Source organism: Erinaceus europaeus, chromosome X (genome assembly GCF_950295315.1).
Source record: "Erinaceus europaeus chromosome X, mEriEur2.1, whole genome shotgun sequence".
NCBI lineage: Eukaryota > Metazoa > Chordata > Mammalia > Eulipotyphla > Erinaceidae > Erinaceus > Erinaceus europaeus.
This window is the reverse complement of record NC_080185.1, coordinates 95,674,115-95,692,419: the sequence shown is the minus strand read 5'-3', so window position 1 is coordinate 95,692,419 and position 18,305 is coordinate 95,674,115. Positions and strand designations below refer to the sequence as shown.

General features: G+C 39.8%; 1 protein-coding gene and 1 non-coding gene across 13 annotated transcripts in view; one reads left to right on the top strand and one right to left on the bottom strand.

The window, feature by feature from the left end:
* The window catches only part of CASK (calcium/calmodulin dependent serine protein kinase), a 392,391-nt gene that overhangs the window by 360,797 nt on the left and 13,289 nt on the right, over nt 1–18,305 (bottom strand). The window lies entirely within an intron of this gene.
* On the top strand, nt 13,438–13,544 carry LOC132535989 (U6 spliceosomal RNA). The gene has a single exon (XR_009547690.1). It is a non-coding gene; the product is annotated as a U6 spliceosomal RNA (small nuclear RNA).

Below are 18,305 nucleotides of genomic sequence, written 5' to 3'. Positions count from 1 at the left end.
TGGGATGATTCAGAGACTCATACAAGCAAAACACAAGATTTAAAATATGCTGCATATTCTTCTGTAGGAATCTGTATACTGCTACCTAGTAAACTCGACTAGCTTTTGCCAAACTGAAAGTAGCAACTTCTGAGGAAAGTAAAGAAACAGACATGGTAGAAAAACATAAAATGAAGTGCTCTGTGATCTTCAAGATGAGCAGGATGGAAGAAAAATCAGAGGCTGTTATAGATTGCTTGTGACCCCCTAAAATCCTTATGCTGAGACCTAATCCCAATGAATAACACTTGGGGGTGGAGTCTCGAGAGATAATTAGGTCACAAGAATGGAGCCCTTGTGAACAAAACTGGTGTCCTTTTTTTTTTAATAAAAGAGAACTCAGGGCTTCTGGGGATATAGCACAGTGGTAATCCTCCAGCTTTACATACTTGAGGCCCCAGAGTTCCAGGTTCAATCCCCAGCATTTCCACAAGCCAGAGATTATAGCAGTGCTCTGGTCAGTCTCTCTATCTCTGTTATTCTCACTAAAATAAATCTTTTAAATAAATAAGAGACCCCAGAGAGCTCTCTCTTTCCCATCTGTCATGTGAGGAAATAGCAAAAAGTTGGCCCTCACTAGACAATAAGTCTACCAGCACCTTGATTCTGGACATTCCAAACTCCAGAACTATGAAAATATCTGTTGTTTAAACTTAGTTTATGCTATTTCTGTTCTAGCAGCCTAAAAGGACTATGACAGAGCAAAAAATTCTTCATCACAAGTACATCCCAAGTCAGGATCTTATATGCTTCTTCCCAACCTCTAACTTCAGAGTTCATGGTGTTTTGTTGTTATGTGTTTGTTTTGTACAAATGTCAAATTCCTAAACACACAAACATTTAATATTTTTGAAGTCTTTATCTGCTAACTAAGCAAATAAAACTGGGTATAATACAGCTCTATATTCCCAAGATAAACACATATAAATATTCTGGACATATCCTAGACATACAGTGAAATGGCAAACCAACATATCATAGATAAGGAATCAGCTTGGATTCAAAAAAGGGAGTAGGCCTGGGGAGAAAAGATAATGGTTATGCAAAAGACTTTCATGCCTGAGGTCCCCAGGTTCAATCCCCAGCAATGAGCAATGCTTAGGCCTCTTTCTCTCACTAGAATAAATAAATAAATAAAATATTTTTAAAAACCAACAAGGGCAACAAAAGGGAATAAATAAATTTAAAAAATTTTTAAATATATTAAAAACACACACACACACAAAAGAGGCAGAGGCAGTAAGCAATACAAGTGTGAGTTCAAGGTACTGGTCGAGAGCAGGACCATTAACCCTTTCAGTAAATCTTGGACTTTATTTTAATCTACGAGGTCTAACAAGTTCATCAGGTACTAAATTCAAAGCTTGACAACACTCTTTCTGAGACTTACAAAAAGCAGTGATACCTTCCTAATTAGTTTAAGCTGTCTCTCCGAAGGCAGAAAAAACAAGATTATAATTACTAAAACATCAACCCATTATATATGCGTTTTTCTCAGCTAATTTCAGGTGAGGCATTATGACTAGTAAACATAACCAAAAAAGTAGCACTTCATAATCATAATCTTCTGGGAACTATCGATGCTCAAATCACAGAAAACACTGCAACCTTCAGTATTTTCTTTTCTATTCGGGAATGAAAAACAAGAGAAATTGGAACTCTGACATAAGGATTCCAACTTGGCCATATACCAATAAGTCACAAAGCCATCTGAAGTTTTCGAATATATAGTTGTCTCAGGTAGCTACAGATGGTTTGAAAACATGAGATATTTGTTGCATATGCGCTGCTCTGGTTTGGGGCAAGAATCCCCCAGTATCACCTAAATCTGAGCAGGATGTGTGTGTGTGTGGGGGAAGGGCTTGAAACTAGTACCTTCCAGAACAAGGGGAGAAAACAGATATAAGAAAATAATGTCCTCGTGGTCCGGGAGGTGGCGCAGTGGTAAAGCTTTGGACTCTCAAGCATGAGGTCTCAAGTTTGATCCCCGGCAGCACATGTGCCAGAGTGATGTCTGGTTCTTTCTCTCTCCTTTCTCATAAATAAATTTAAAAAATCTTTAAAAAAAAAAGGAAAAGAAAAGAATATCCTCCAGCTGAAATGAATCTCTCATGTTGGTTGATGTTGTTTGCCTGCTTGAATACAATGCTGATGAATCACTTCAAAATGGCTTACAATACAAAAACAAACTGGAAAGATTAAGTAGAACTTATCTACACACACACACACACAAAATACTTCAAAAGTACAGTGATCATTTAAAGAGAAAAACATTTTTTTAAAAATTTGAAAAAAAAGCATAAGCGCTACTGTATAACAAAAACTTCCACTAGTAGTATTTGTTTCCTAGTAGTTTCTTATATTAATATCATATTTTCCTTATAATACTTGGAAGCTGTTTATAGTCTTACACGGTATTGGAATCAGTATTTCACTGATTGACCTAATGCTACAGACCAAGAAAAAGCAATAACTGCATAGAGAGAAGGAAATTTATTCCAGAGAAAGGCTCACGTGAAACAATGTAATTTGAAAAAATGAGAAATTATCAAAGAATTTCCCGGCAGAAACTGGTCAAATCCAGACAAAGCATGCTTTCAAGTTGGATGGTATCTATAGAACTCTCCTTAATCCTTTTCTTGTTGGAATAGCCTTTATTAAACTATTGATTCTTATTAGTTGTTTGTTTACTAAACTACTTAATAAGCTACTGGCACTTCATTAGTCTCCGAATAAAGAGTACAGATGTTCCCTATCAGATCACCATTAAAACAGGACCAGGATTCTGAAGGTGTTTCCTTGAAAAATACCCACTTCTTATTATGTCTATTCTTACTCAATTTCCTAGATTTCTTTCATTTTTTTCTTTTTCTTTTTTTTTTGCCTCCAGGGTTATTGCTGGGGCTCAGTGCCTGCACCATGAATCCACTGCTCCTGGAGGCCTTTTTTCCCCCTTTTTTTGCCCTTGTTGTGGTTATTATTGTTGTTGATGATGTTGTTTGTTGTTGGATAGGACAGAGAGAAATGGAGAGAGATGGGGAAGACAGAGAGGGGGAGAGAAAGATAGACACCTGCAGACCTGCTTCACCGCCTGTGAAGCGACTCCCCTGTAGGTGGGGAGCTGGGGGCTCGAACCGAGATCCTCATGCCAGTCCTTGGGTTTTGCATCACATGCGCTTAACCTGCTGCGCCACTGCCTGGCTCCCTTTTTAAATATTTATTTATTTACTCCCTTTTGTTGCCCTTGATGTTTTATTGTTATTATTGATATCGTTGTTGTTGGATAGGACACAGAGAAATGGAGAGAGGAGGGGAAGACAGAGGGGAGGAGAGAAAGATAGACACCTGCAGACCTGCTTCACTGCTTGTGAAGCAACTCCACCGCAGGTGGGGAGCCGGGGGCTTGAACCAGGATCCTTACTCTGGTCCTTGCGAAATTGCTAATGTATATGTATATGTATATATTTGGAAAGTAGTGACTATTGTATTTTATTATTTTTTTTATAATGTACCTGCAGTGGGAAGAGTGCAAACTGAAGCAAAGAAGTTACTTCATTCCTGAGAAACCCTGAAAGCTTTGAGATTTGAAGGAAATGGAGACTTTAAAGAGGGGAGGAGCTCTGGGAAAAAAACACTTAAAAATACTAAGACTCTCAGGTTCTTTCTCCTCAACCAGAGTATCTGGTACCTTTTCTTTCAACAGTAGAAAAGTTATGTTATTCTCTGGAGAAGCTAAAATAATTGAAAATAATAAGTGAAAGTCCATGTGGCCAACACTGAAAGATTCCTTTCCAGAGTGGGTTCTTGAATACTAGATAAAAATGTATTCCCTATCACAACACCGAAGCTTCCTTCAATGTGATGGGAGCTGGGTCAAACCAGGGTTGTACACATGGCAAAGCAGCACACTAAGTGAGGTATTTTACAGGCCTGTGTTAGATGGATTCTTTCTGGAGGCGTAAGGGAAGAACATGACTCCTCACTTCTTCCAGCTCCTAGAGGTGTCTTTGACTCATGACCCTTTTCTCCAGCTTAAAAGTGCATCACTTTGACCTCTGGTTGGTTTCCTCATTACATCCATTTACTGACTCTCGTCGACTTCTTCCCCCCCCCACCACCACCCTTATAAGGACCCACCTGGATAATCCAGGAAACCCTCCTTATCTCAAAACCCTGGAATGACAAATGCACAGACCCTTTCTCCCAAGCAGAGTAATACATTATGGAAATAGGGACATGAACAGCTTATTCAGCATCCTGTACACTGTCTCAAAAACTCCTTCCCATTCAATCTTTAAGTTATAAAACCAGGGAGTAACCTAATATTAGCCATAAAGTAAAAAAAAAAAAAAAAAAAAAAAGATGATCTCAGAGTTAGACAAAGCCTTGAGAAAGCTCCAGAACTGAATCAGGAGTGTTTTGTATAAAGAAAAATGCAAACGGCTGCTGAAATAGCTCACTTGGATAGTGCACAGCTTTGCAAGGTGCATGGTTCAGGTTCAAGCCCAGTCCCCACTGTATTGAAGGAAGCTTCAGTGCTGTGGTCTCTTTTAAGCTTTTTCTGCCTTTGTCCCTTCTCTGTCAGAGAAAGAGAAAGAGATATGAGAGAGGAAGAGAGAGACAGACACACACAAGAAGAAACATTTTTATCAAGTTCAAATATCCTAAGCAGAAAAATATATTAAAGGAGATTCAGGACATAGCTCACTTGGTAGAGCACAGGCCTTACCAAGCACCAGGTCCAGGGTTCAAACCCCAGCACTACACAGGGTCACCATGGATTGAACTGGGTGAAGTAAGTTTCATAGACAGTGGAGACACAGTGGTGTCTCCCTTGTCTATCCCCCATCTAATTTTACTTTCTCTCTCTCTTTCACCCTCCTCAAAAAAAGAATAGAATAATTGTCCCAGGTAGACAACTCAGTGGTGGTATAGCACTCAAAGCTCTAGTATCATTCCCCAGCACCATATTATAAAGAAATACACATTAAGGGGCAAACTTTTGTCAAGTGTTGTAGCAGTGAGGATGGAGATAGACCTGTGAGAGTGGAAAGGGGGTAATGTACACACTGAATCTAAGGTCTTGGTTGAGAAAAATCACTCCTTACTAACAGTCACCAACACCACAGCTCTAAGTTGGGTTCAATGTGTATTAAGGTCACAAGTAAGAATCTACTAAGCAATCTCAGCCAGGTGAGATAGCAGTCCTCAAAAGTTCTTGACAATTTTTTTCCTTAGTGGATACACACACACACACACACACACACTTTGGGGAAGAATTAGAAATTACAAAAAAATGGCAACAGAAAAAAAATTTTTTAAAAAAAGGTGCTAAGCTTGGAAGGGTATAGGATGGCTTTACAAAAGAGAAATATTTGAGTTGCGTTTCTATATATATATGTGTGTGTGTGTGTGCGATTCTATATACACACTAGTGCTGGGAAATGGCAGGAGGATGGAGTATTAGGGTGCCAGGCTGTAGCGCACCAGGTTAAGTGCACATAGCGCGAAGTGCAAGGACTGACACAAGGATCCCAGTTCGAGCCCCTGGCTCCCCACCTCCAGGGGGGTCGCTTCGCAAGCGGTAAAGCAGGTCTGCAGGAATCTTATCTTTCTTTCTTCCTCTCTCTCAATTATATCCTATCCAGGAACAACAACAACAGAAAAAAGATAGCCACCAGGAGCAGTGGATTCGTGGAGCAGGCACCGAACTCCAGCGACAACCCTGGAGGCGAGAGAGAGAGAGAGAGAGGGAGAGAGAGAGAGAGAGAGAGAGAGAGAGAAAGAAATACTACACACCGAACTCCAGTGATAACCCTGGAGGCAGAGAGAGAGAGAGAGAGAGAGAGAGAGAGAGAGAGAGGGAGAGAGAGAGAGAGAGAAGAAAAGAAATACTACAGTTAGCTCTCTTGGACTAGCAAAAAAAGGCTGGAGGACAAAAGATCCTAAAAAGAGAGAAACAATATTAACAGAGAAGCAAAATATCTTTGGAGCCTAGGTTAGAAACCTGGGCAGACTCTCACAGGATTTGCAAATGACCAACTCAGTACAGCCTTAATTAACTCATTTTGCAAATGAGAGAATAATAATAGTTACTACCTTATGAGTTCAAGAAGAAATTTGGGGGTGGTCTGGGAGGTGGTGCAGTGGATAAAGCATTGGGCTCTCAAGCATGAGGTCCTGAGTTCAATCCCCGGCAGCACATGTACCAGGGTGATGTCTGGTTCTTTCTCTCTCTCTTCCTATCTTTCTAATAAATAAAATCTTTAAAAAAAAGAAGAAGAGGAAGAAATTTGGGGATCTCTCAAAGCAACAGCAAGAGTACAATAGATTACACTGCCCAAAGGTAACTTTCTCCAAAATATGACTGTATAATCTGTCTTCCATTCTAGCTTTTTTTAAAAAAAAAATTATATTTCTTTTTTTTTCTATTTGATGGGACAGAGAGAAACTTAGGGAGGGGTGGTAGAGAGGGACAGAAGGTCAGAAACATACCTGCAGCCTGCAGCATTGCTTCACCACTCATGAAACTACCCCCTGCAGGTGAGGACTGGGTCTGAATCCAGGTCCTTGCACATGGTAATGTGTGTGCTCTACCAGATGTGTCACTGCCCAGCCGCCACCACACCCCCATTCTAGCTGTTTAAACTGTGGCTTTTCCTTTTTCTTGTTTTCTTTTTGTTGTTGTTGGTGGTGGTGGTGCCAGAGAAACTCAAGTTTGCTGGATCAGTACTGTCTAACAGAACTTGCTATGGTGATGGGAATGTTCTAAATCTGCACCATCCATTTTGTAGTCATTAGCCACATGTAGCTTGAAATGTGGCTGATAACAACTAAGGAACTAAGTTTGTTGTTTTTTTAATATTTATTTATTTATTTATTTCTGTTGGTATGCTTCTAATTCTGCTTCTAAAACCCCTTCTGTTTCATTGGTTTAATCCCCCCTGCTTAACACTGTATTCTATTCACATAACCACTGTTAACTAAGCACCACCCTGCCTGTAGGGCATTGGTTTGATCCCCACTGGTTCATGTCTTTTTGCTCCACCCTCTCTACGTCACATCCTGTTTCCACCCTACTTGGCAAGTATATATATAAGGACAGGATTGTGATTAGAGTTAGTTTAGATAGCTTAGCTTAGATTGCCCTGCGTTCCACATGAATAAAGAGATACTGCTTCCCAGCTCAGCCATGAGTCCCTGGTTGTCTGTCTCCCGCCCGCGAAGCTAGCCTGGCAACTTCCTTTTGTTGCCCTTGTTTTATTGTTGTAGTTATTATTGATGTCGTTGTTGCTGGATAGGAGAAAGAGAAATCGAGAGAGGAGGGGAAGACAGAGAGGGGGAGAGGATAGACACCTGCAGACCTGCTTCACCGCCTGTGAAGCAACTTCCCTCCAGGTGGGGAGCCGGAGGCTCAAACCGGGATCCTCACGCTGGTCCTTGAGCTTTGCGCCACCTGTGCTTAACCCGCTGCGCTACCGCCTGACTCCCCAGGAACTAAGTTTTTAATAACATCTTTATGAAGATATAATTCACATATCATATCGTTCACCCTTACAAAGTATATGATTCACTGGCTCTTAAGTGTATTTACAGAGATGTGCCTCTATCAGCAAGCACCAATTTCTAAACATTTTAATTAGCTCAGAAAGCAATCCTATGCCCATTAGTAGTTCTGCCCTGATCCGTGGTAACCACCAATCTAGTTTCTGTCTCAAGACATTGGACTATTTGGGACACTTTTCCTATAATCGATGTCTGGTTGCTCTCACAGATGTTGTAAAGGTTCATGTTGTAGCATATACCGACACAGTAGGATCTTGTGTGTTTATTTCACTAAATATTGTGTCTCATTTTTAACACCGATGAGAAAAATCCTAATTCATGTCAGGCTGCTGACTGTGTGAAGTTCACATGGTCTCATGTCTGCATGGGATTTCTTCACATACCCGTTTCCTCTCAGATCTGAAAGAAACACCTAGTGGCTTCACCAAATAGTGCGTTTAGATTGTTCCCAGTCTGAGTGAGTGTGGGTGTGTGTGCCCTGCATCCTGTCAAGGCCTACTTCCCACTTTGAGCCCGGAACTGTCAAGGCTCTGACCACCCATAACCCTACAATAAGTAGGTTGGAGAATGAACGAATGAAAACTAATGTTTTATATAGACATATCTGGGGCCTTATTTAGAAGTGTGATGATGTTTCTATAACTAGAACTGCACCATAGTGATGACTCTGATTTATATCAGTTAGTGTATAATAAACTGATCTTGCTATATGGCATTTGAGTTGCAGTTTCAGAGACATTAGTGTCAACATTCACTGAAGACTTGCTGCACTTCAGTTTTTCGATGTCCAAATAAGATCCCATTGTGTGCAACTAGATAGACTGTTTTATTCACTCATCAGTCAATACCTTTTGAGGACTGTTTCTACCTTTGGGATATTATGAAGACTGTTCCTGTGGACACTGATAAGACAAGATTTTATGTGAATATATGTTTTCAATTCTGTTGGGTCTATTTCTTGAGGAATAAAATCACTAGGTTGTAAAGAAACTGTATTTTAGGGACTGGGTGCTAGCTCATGCAGTAGAGTACACAACGCACCAGGAACAAGGTTTAGTCTCTCTCTCTGTGTCCTGTGTTTCTTTCTCTCACTCTCGTTTCCAATCTCCTCCTTCCTTCTCAATTTCTCTGTCTCTATCCAAATTAAAGAATTAAATAAATAAAATAAATTGAAAAATTATAAAAGAAAATAAGCTGGGAGTCAGGCGATAGCGCAGCGGGTTAAGCACAGGTGGCACAAAGCGCAAGGACTGGCGGAAGGATCCCGGTTCGAGCCCCTAGCTCTCCACCGGCAGGGGAGTCACTTCACAAGCGGTGAAGCAGGTCTGCAGGTGTCTGTCTTTCTCTCCCCCTCTCTGTCTTCCCCTCCTCTCTCCATTTCTCTCTGTCCTATCCAACGACAACAACATCAAGAACAACAATAATAACTAAAATAATAAAACAAGGGCAACAAAAGGGAAAATAAATAAAATTTTTTAAAAAGAAAGAAAATAAACTAATTTTTGAAGAGCTACAGACATATTTTCGACATCGGCAGCTACAGTCCATCTTTCCAATAGCAGTGCGTGAGATACCCTGCTTCTCCACATCCTTGGCAATATTTGTTACTGTCCTTTTGTTTTGTTTTAATTAAAGCCAGCCAATAGCAGTGCATGAGATACCCTGCTTCTCCACATCCTTGGCAATATTTGTTACTGTCCTTTTGTTTTGTTTTGTTTTAATTAAAGCCAGCCTAGTGACTGTGAAGTAGTAACTCTCTGTGGTTTGATTTGCACTTCCCTAATGACCTTTTCTTATATTTGTTGGTCATTTGTAAATCCTTTTTGAAGAAATGGCTACTCAATGAAGCTTAAATTCGACTTACTTTTTAATTAGCTTTAAATAGTCACATCTGGCGAGTGGTTTCAGTATTAGACAGATGGTAAGAATTAGTGTCCGGTCCCTAACCTTTGCTCAAGCTCAGATGGGGACTGGCTTAAGTGACTGCAAGTGACATCCAGACTTCATGAACCACCCAGCGAGATTGCTCAGACAGAAACAAGAGTGGGGCAACACCTAGAAGCAGGAGGTATTGGGCACCGAGTCTGGTGCTCAGGAAGCTCTCAAAACTCATTACTGATGTAGGCCAGCAAGACAGCTCATTCTGGTGGTGCACCAAGTTCTAGCCTGACTCCACCCCCCCCCTCACTGGGGAAAAGTTTTGGTATCTTCTCCCTCCACTCGCTGCCTTTGCATCTGAAAACAAAACAAACGAACAAACAAACACTCTTGATGGTGAAGGCAACTCAAGGTTAACTGAACATTTGCAGAGTGCCAGGAATTGTGTTTCAGACCCTCAGTCTCCCTTTCTTTCTTCCAATACCAAGCATTGCTCAGCTCTGGCTTATGGTGGTGGCGGAGGGGGCGGTGTTGAACCTGGGACTTTGGAGCCTCAGGCATGAGAGTCTCTTTGTAGAACCATTATGCTATCTACCCCCGCCCCCACTTTCTCATTTAGTACTTACAATATTCATCACGTAGATTCTGCTGCCTCCATGTTACAAATGAAGCAGTTTCAGAGAGATCGGGTAAGCAAGTATTACTCATTTTACTCACTGTAAAATTACTGGTTCTATTGCAACCTTAGAAACCTCTTCTAGTTTAATTATAGCACTGAATGATTGTATAGATATCAACTTGGGCAGTCAAACATTCTTCAGGATTTCACATCTAGCATATACTGTACAATTCCATATCTACTAACCTTATTAAAAATTTGGTGGGCTTGAAGCAACAGCATGTTAACATTAATTAAAATCCTGACTTGGTGTACATGCGTCAGTTTCTCTTTTCTTTAATTTTTTTTAAAAAATATTTTATTTTATTTATTTATTCCCTTTTGTTGCCCTTGTTGTTTTATTGTTGTAGTTATTATTGTTGTTGTCGTTGTTGTTGGATAGGACAGAGAGAAACGGAGAGAGGAGGGGAAGACAGAGAGGGGGAGAGAAAGACAGACACCTGCAGACCTGCTTCACCGCCTGTGAAGCGACTCCCCTGCAGGTGGGGAGCCGGGGTTCGAACCGGGATCCTTATGCCGGTCCTTGTGCTTTGTGCCACCTGCGCTTAACCCGCTGCACTACAGCCCGACTCCCCAGATACTCTTTTCTAATGTGTTTTCAGCTACTTCCTGCCATTCTTTCAAATGGTCCAACAACTACTTATGCTGAGAATCAACCATGTGCCAGAAATACAGTTGTGAATCCTAGCCTGATGAAGCTTTAAGATATATGTTGAAAAACACATGGTTTTAAAAGTACACCAGCTCCAGTAAATTCACGTCACACAGAGGACTTCTGTAGTGTCTATTATTTCACAATTAACCCTATTTCTGTAGCATAAGCATTCTGAAATGACACTCTCTGCCTGCTAAGAAATTTGAAGTCTGAACATTTCAGTCTTTAAAATGGTTCAAACACTTGCACTTTTGGCAGAACTTGTCTATACACAATTGCTTCTTGGGAAGTAGCACCCAGAACTCCAAGAACAAAGGAAATAATTAAAGCTTTCCTCCTGTTTGGTGAGGCTGCTCCAGACTCTTGTGCATAGGAAGGGAAGACAGCACAGCAAGAGTCACCAGAGCATTTATTTCTCTTGCCTAAAGCACTGTGTGCTTTCCCTAGCTTTCATCACCACCCACCCCTGACCCCTATTTCAGGTAGATAAAACAGAAATGATGAGGTTGTTCAGATGATTCGTGTGGGTGGCTATTGTGCTGACTGGGACAATGAGGCTGGAGAACGCTGCTCTCTTTTAAAGAGTTCACATTTTATTCATCACTATAAATAACAATTTGATTCTAAAAGCACTGAATTTCCACACTATATTGTACAAAACAGGAAACTTGAGCCCTCCAGTAAATGGGTTGCTTTTAGGCAATAAAGCTAAGTAGCTGCATTCTTGAGGCTTGGCCTTTGCCTGAACCTCTCTCTCATCATCCCTTGCCTCCGGGCTGAGTAAGCAGGGCAAAAGGTATGAATTATATTGATTGGGAAAACCTAAATAAAAGGTCTAATTCAACCATTTCTAGTTTCACGCTCACTCACTGTTTCCTGTGTTTTCCTCAGCATCTCCCACCTAAGTATCCAACCCAAATTTACTGAAGGAAATTGTGGGCCAAACTCACCAACAATATAGTAAATGACTCAATACCATTTGACTCCGTCATGGGGCCAGGTGGTGGCACAACCAGTTGAGCACACATGTTACCTTGCATAAGAACCTAAGTTCAAGCCCTAGGTTCCCACCTTCAGGGAGAAAACTTCATGAATAGTGAAGCAAGTCCCTCCCTCCCTCCCTCCCTCCCTCTCCCTCTCCCTCTCTACCTTCCTTCTCAATCTCTTTCTGTTTCTATCCAATAAATAAAATATTTACCAAAAAAAAAAAAAACATAGATCATACAGGGGAAAAACACAAGCAGGAATCACAGTTGCAAAAATAACACTTTTGCCTGATCTTAATACTATGAAGACAATAAGAAGGTGTTTTATGCAACTCAGTTCTTGCATTTTACATGATGCTGTAGAATGATCACCTTAAAGGCTGAGGCAAGTACAAAAAAATGTAAAATAAATAAAATAAAAAAGAATGTGTTATGACATTCCAACTAAGGATAGAAACAGCCATCCTTGCTTATTGGAAGGCTAATGAAAACTCATCTGGTAAATGTTCTAAGATTGCCCACAATATTCAGTATCTATGTGCTCACAAACATCCTTGTAAAGTACAACTGACTATAGAACTCCAGGCCAAGGATGAAATTTCTCCAGATGGGATGGCACTATTTCAATTGCTTACAGTATGCCAAACAGCTCCCATGAATTTCTGAGCTTAGCAGTTACAAGGTAGACTTTCTTTTGAGGAAGTTAAAAAGGCAGTAAAAATCGGGAGAAATGAAGCCTAATTATATTAAATGATTAAGTTAGGTTAAACCTGAGTACAGAGAAACGAAAGACAGTTCAGGGCAGAATCTGTAAGGAAATGTCACTGATCCTGTCACCACAGATAGATGGAAACAGTCCCTCTATTATCTTAGTTCACATGTCTCTAGTCACTCTGTTATAATTTTGATTATCAGGGAAAGGAGGGGGTTGCAGAAAGGGCCATGTGCCAAGGCAAAAACTGATGTTTACCTATGGATTTCAATTATCTACAATCCAGTACTATTGGGGAGTGGGGCTGTCATTTGGGCAGAAATTAGCAAGTTTTTTTTTCTTTGCAACAGTAGACTTTTTGTGTAAGGGGCCAGAAAGCATGTTGTCGTGCTTTGCGAACAATATGGTCTGCCGCAACTACTTTACTCGGCCCTTGCTGTTTGAAAGCAGTAAGATAGTATTTAAATGAATTAGTGTGGTTAGAATTTAAAAAATAGGGGAGTCGGGCTGTAGCGCAGCGGGTTAAGCGCAGGTGGCGCAAAGCACAAGGACCGGCATAAGGATCCCGGTTCGAACCCCGGCTCCCCACCTGCAGGGGAGTCGCTTCACAGGCAGTGAAGCAGGTCTGCAGGTGTCTATCTTTCTCTCCTCCTCTTTGTCTTCCCCTCCTCTCTCCATTTCTCTCTGTCCTATCCAACAATGACAACAACAATAATAACTACAACAATAAAACAACAAAGGGCAACAAGAGGGAATAAATAAATAAAATAAATATTAAAAAAAAAGAATTTAAAAAATAACTTTAGTTCTTAAAATAGACATAGTTTACTAAGACCTGATCTAAAGTTATAAATCAATAATTTTTTTAACCCTAGAGTGCCTTAAAATATCCCTGGAGGGACTGTTAAAAACTGAGATTACTGTGCTCGCTTCGGCAGCACATATACTAAAATTGGAACAATACAGAGAAGATTAGCATGGCCCCTGCGCAAGGATGACACGCAAATTCGTGAAGCGTTCCATATTTAAAAAAAAAAACAAACTGAGATTACTGAGTCTTACCACGCCCCTCATCACTACCACCAAGCTTCTCACCTGTAGAGGTGACGTGGGGATCAAGGATTTGCATTTCTGGCAAGTTCCCATGTAATGTTGGTGATGGTCAGGATAATGTCCACACTGAGAATTGCTGCTCTAGGCTGCTATCACTAAACAGGAAGTCCAACATTTTTAAGGTAGCTGCCAAAATTCACATCTGATTAACCACCAATATTTGTCACTTGTGATAAATTTCAAACTTCAAATACAGTTAACAGAGAATCAAGGGAGCAACTAACTCCTAGTTGGGGTTTTGTTCTTCCCTTTGACTTCAGTGGAAATACTGCCCCTTACTAGTTCATTCTCAAGCCAATAATTAACATTTTCACCTAACAATTTCTAACTGTATAGAGTTAAGATGTTATTAAGTTCTAGAAATAAAACAAGAACACAAGGGCTGGGCAGTAGTGCACCGGGTTAAGCACACATAGTGCGAAGCGCAAGGACTGGTGGAAGGACCCCAGTTCAAGCCCCTGGCTCCCCATCTACTGAGGGGTCACTTTGTAAGAGGTGAAGCAGGTCTGCAGGTGTCTATCTTTCTCTCCCCATCTTTGTCTTCCCCTCCTCAATTTCACTCTGTCCTATCCAACAACAACAGCATCAGCAACAACAGCAAGAACAACAACAGTGGGGGAAAAATGACCACCAGGAGCAGTGAGTTCATAGTGCAGGCACTGAGCCCCGACAAGGCAAAAGAAGAGGAAGAAGAGGAGGAGGAGGAGAAAGAAGAAGGAGAAGGAGGAGAAGGAGAAGGAGAAGGAGAAGGAGAAGGAGAAGGAGAAGAGGAAGAGGAAGAAGGAGAAGAAAGAGAAGAAGAAGAAGACAAGAGAATTTTTATAGACATAAGGTCCTGAGCTTAGTCCCTGGCACTGCCTATGCCAGAGACGGTCTGGTTTTCATGTTTGTTTGTTTTTCCTGTATCTCTCTCACTCTCCTCTCCTAAGAAACCGTTTTCTAACTTTTTCAATAAAATCTTTTTATTATCTTTATTTATTTATTTATTGGATAGAGACAGCCAGAAATTGAGAGGGAAGGAGGAGATAGAGGGTGAGAGAGACAAAGATACATCTGCAGCCCTGCTTCACCACTCATGAAGCTTTCCCTCTGAAGGAGGGGGCCAGGGGCTCAAACCTGGGTCCTTGTGCATTATAACAGTGTGCTCAACCAAATGTGCCATCACTTGCCCCCGCAAGAAATCTTTTTAAAAAATGAAAGCAAAGGTAAACAATTCTTGCAAAAATAAATTCAACAAAGCCCATTTGTAACCAGATGTACTTTATTTCAAAATAATATATGTAAAATAGTACACAATTTTTGAAAAGCTGTCTCATTTTATGTGCATTAAGATACTATCCTTATTTATAAGATTAAGAAACTAAAGGTGAAAAAAAACACAGTAATCCTTTACAAATAGTAGCCTTTTGTCCTTAAAGTATCAGTTTTCTTGGTAAGCTTTAAAATGCATTCATTAAATTCAACACAGATATACTTTTCTTTTTAGGGCTATGTCTATGAATACTTTTTCATAAGGAAAATATACTAATTGAGTTTTCAAGTCTACATTTACATTTGTGGGCATACTACTTAAATCACCCTAGAAACCTAAACTTTAATCATAATGGCAATTTAAAGCACACTTGACCTTTAGGTAAGTGGGCCATAGATTATAGAAGTGTTATGATTCCTTTTAATTGAACAACTGAAGCACTCAGCAATGGGAGAAATAATACTAATGAAGACAATCCAAGAAATTGAGTACAAAGCCTAAACTACTCCCCTTCTCCAGGCTCCTAGAGTCTTTCTGCAATGATAATGAAAGTGTTTTCATTTGAATAGATACTTATATAAAATCCCATTCACTTTAAGAGGAAAACACTATTTGTCCTTCTCCTTCTGGTATTAACAACTGTCCTGTAAACCATTATCCCCCCCAACAAAATGGTTTGGGAAAAAAAAAAGGAAAATATTAGAAACAGTGAGGCAGTAGGAAAGAAGTATAGCCTATAATTTATATGGTCAGCAGTCTTTTTTTTTTCCATCCTTACTAGCAAGCTGTAAATGCATTATGTATGTAGATGATAATGTGAAGAGAGTGCATTCTTACTCGAACCTGTCATATGAATATTCCAGTAACAATTTTTTAATTTATATCAAACATTATTAAAGAACATCATCAGTAAACTTGCTTTGTTTGTTTTTTGACACGTATCTAATTATTTTGCAAGCAACCAGAGGGAAAAAAATACTAATTAGAAAGAGAATCTCAAATTTAATACAAGCTATCACTGCTAGGACAAAAACTCAGTAAAAATGAATATTTTTATATGACCACTAAAGATGCTATATAACTAAGGGCCGAGTGACCATCCTGGTTTTGAACTGTGTTGATGAAATTCTTCAATTAAAAAAAAAAACCTCTAGCCCTATTAATACAATATAAATACTACTGTACAAAGGTTGGCATAGGAAGACATGTCTTTTACTGTCCTCTGAAGCCAACCTAAGGGATATTTTCATAGAAGTGTTCTAACTGGATTCCAACATGATCATTCTTCCACCTGACAATGTAATGTGACCTAGCAGATGAAATGCTGTTCTGTAAAATATAATTTAGGTGCAGTGCCCAAATGTGCCAGAGGCTACCACTTTAGGATCTTTCCACTTAATTTTATTTGATGTTAAAATGTGGACACTACAGTTATAATAAAATTTGGTGAAGTTGCATAAATGAACACTACAATATTTACAGATCAAATATATAGATGTTTCCAAAATACATATTCTGAGATTTTCTTTATCTCTGTTCTGAAATTTCACATTATGTACAATGAATTCATCTGGCAAATGTTCAAATACAAAGGTAAAAGTTGTGATGCAGATTCCCTCTTTTAAACAGTCTTTGGAGATTTTCACAACTCTGCAAAACTGCAGTCTAAAAACACAAAATGAAACTTGGACTGGTTGGGAGAGGGTGTACTGCACCAAAGCCAAAGACTCTGGGGAAAAAAAGGGGATGGGAAGGGGTAGAGAGAGCCTTGGGATCCTAGTGCACAATGATAGAAATTAAACACACACACACACACACACACACACTTCATGAAAGCCAACAAAAACTTGTAGCCTAGGGCAGTTTTTCTAACAAATTGTGAAAACCTATAAACTCCAAGAATACTACCTATTTCCTCAGTATTACAGAACAGGAATGAAAAGTTTTTTGTTTTTTTTTTTTAATGCCACAAAGCACCTTGTCTGAATTATTTGACTTAGCATAACACCCTCAAGGTTCATCCATGTTGTAGCAAATGGCAAGACTTTATTTTTAAGGCTAAAAGGTATCCTATTATACATGTATACACTTACCATATTCTTTATCTAGTCATCTGTCAATTGATGCTCAGCTTAGGTTATTGTGAATAATGTCACAACGAACTTGGAGTATATGCATCATTGTATGGTTTCACTCATAAATGGAATACAAAGCAAACAAAACAACAAATGCACTGATAGTCATAACAGGCTGGTATTAACTAGAAAGGAAGGGAGGGGAAGGGAAAATAGCCAAAGGGGGTTGGCCAATGTATGGCAACAGGGAAAGTAGTCATTTGGTGGTAAGCACACTCCTTGTAGAGTATAAAGATGTGAAATCATAATGCATAACTGAAGCAATTCAATGCTGCCTCCATTTTTAAAGCCACAAACCACTCTAAATAGTGTATGTCTACAACCATAAGACATATTTAGTAAAATGCTTTCAGACACACAATAGAATTTGAGGTTTATTTACATTATACACACACATACCCTAATCCCAAACAATGATTCTATCAAAGGATCTGGTGAAGTCATAAAGCATATAGATGATACACCAGAACTCTAATTTCCCCCATTAGCTTTATTAAAACTGGTAACACTCCACACTTGATCATCTCTATAGTTTATTTTCAACTCCATTTTCATCCACTATATAGGAAATAAGCTAAAGGAAATGTATTTTTTCAGAAACTCCACATTTATATGGTCTCCAGACACTCTTAGAAGAATTGTGACTCTTCCTTTTTTTAATATTTATTTATTTCCTTTTGTTGCCCTTGTTGTTTTATTGTTGTAGTTATTATTGTTGTTGTTGTTGTTGGATAAGACAGAGAGAAATGGAGAGAGGAGGGGAAGACAGTGAGGGGGAGAGAAAGATAGACACCTGCAGACCTGCTTCACCGCTTGTGAAGCGACTCCCCTGCAGGTGGGGAGCCGGGGGCTTGGGCCAGGATCTTGTGCACTTAACCCGCTGCACTACCACCCGACTCCCACGTGACTCTTCCTTTTAACCTAGAGTTAAAACAATGATTACAAAAGCATTTTAAAAATACTAAGACCAGGAAGATAGTTCAGCTAGATAGGGTGTCAGCTTCAGAGTGCACACGAGCCAGATCTCAGCCATCACACTGAGGGAAGCTTTGGTGTTGTGGTGTTCTTCTATCCTCTCCTTTCCTCTTCTGTCTCCCTTCTCTCCCCACTCCTCCATCTCTCTCTCTCTCTCTCTCTCTCTCTCTGTGTGTGTGTGTGTGTGTGCGTGTGTGTGTGTGTGTGTGAACTTTGGAGCAGTGGAACTCTGGTGATGACAAAATAACAATCATCATCATCACTGGCATTTCCCCATTTAACAATGAAAACAATTTACTTCAATAGAGTCATCTC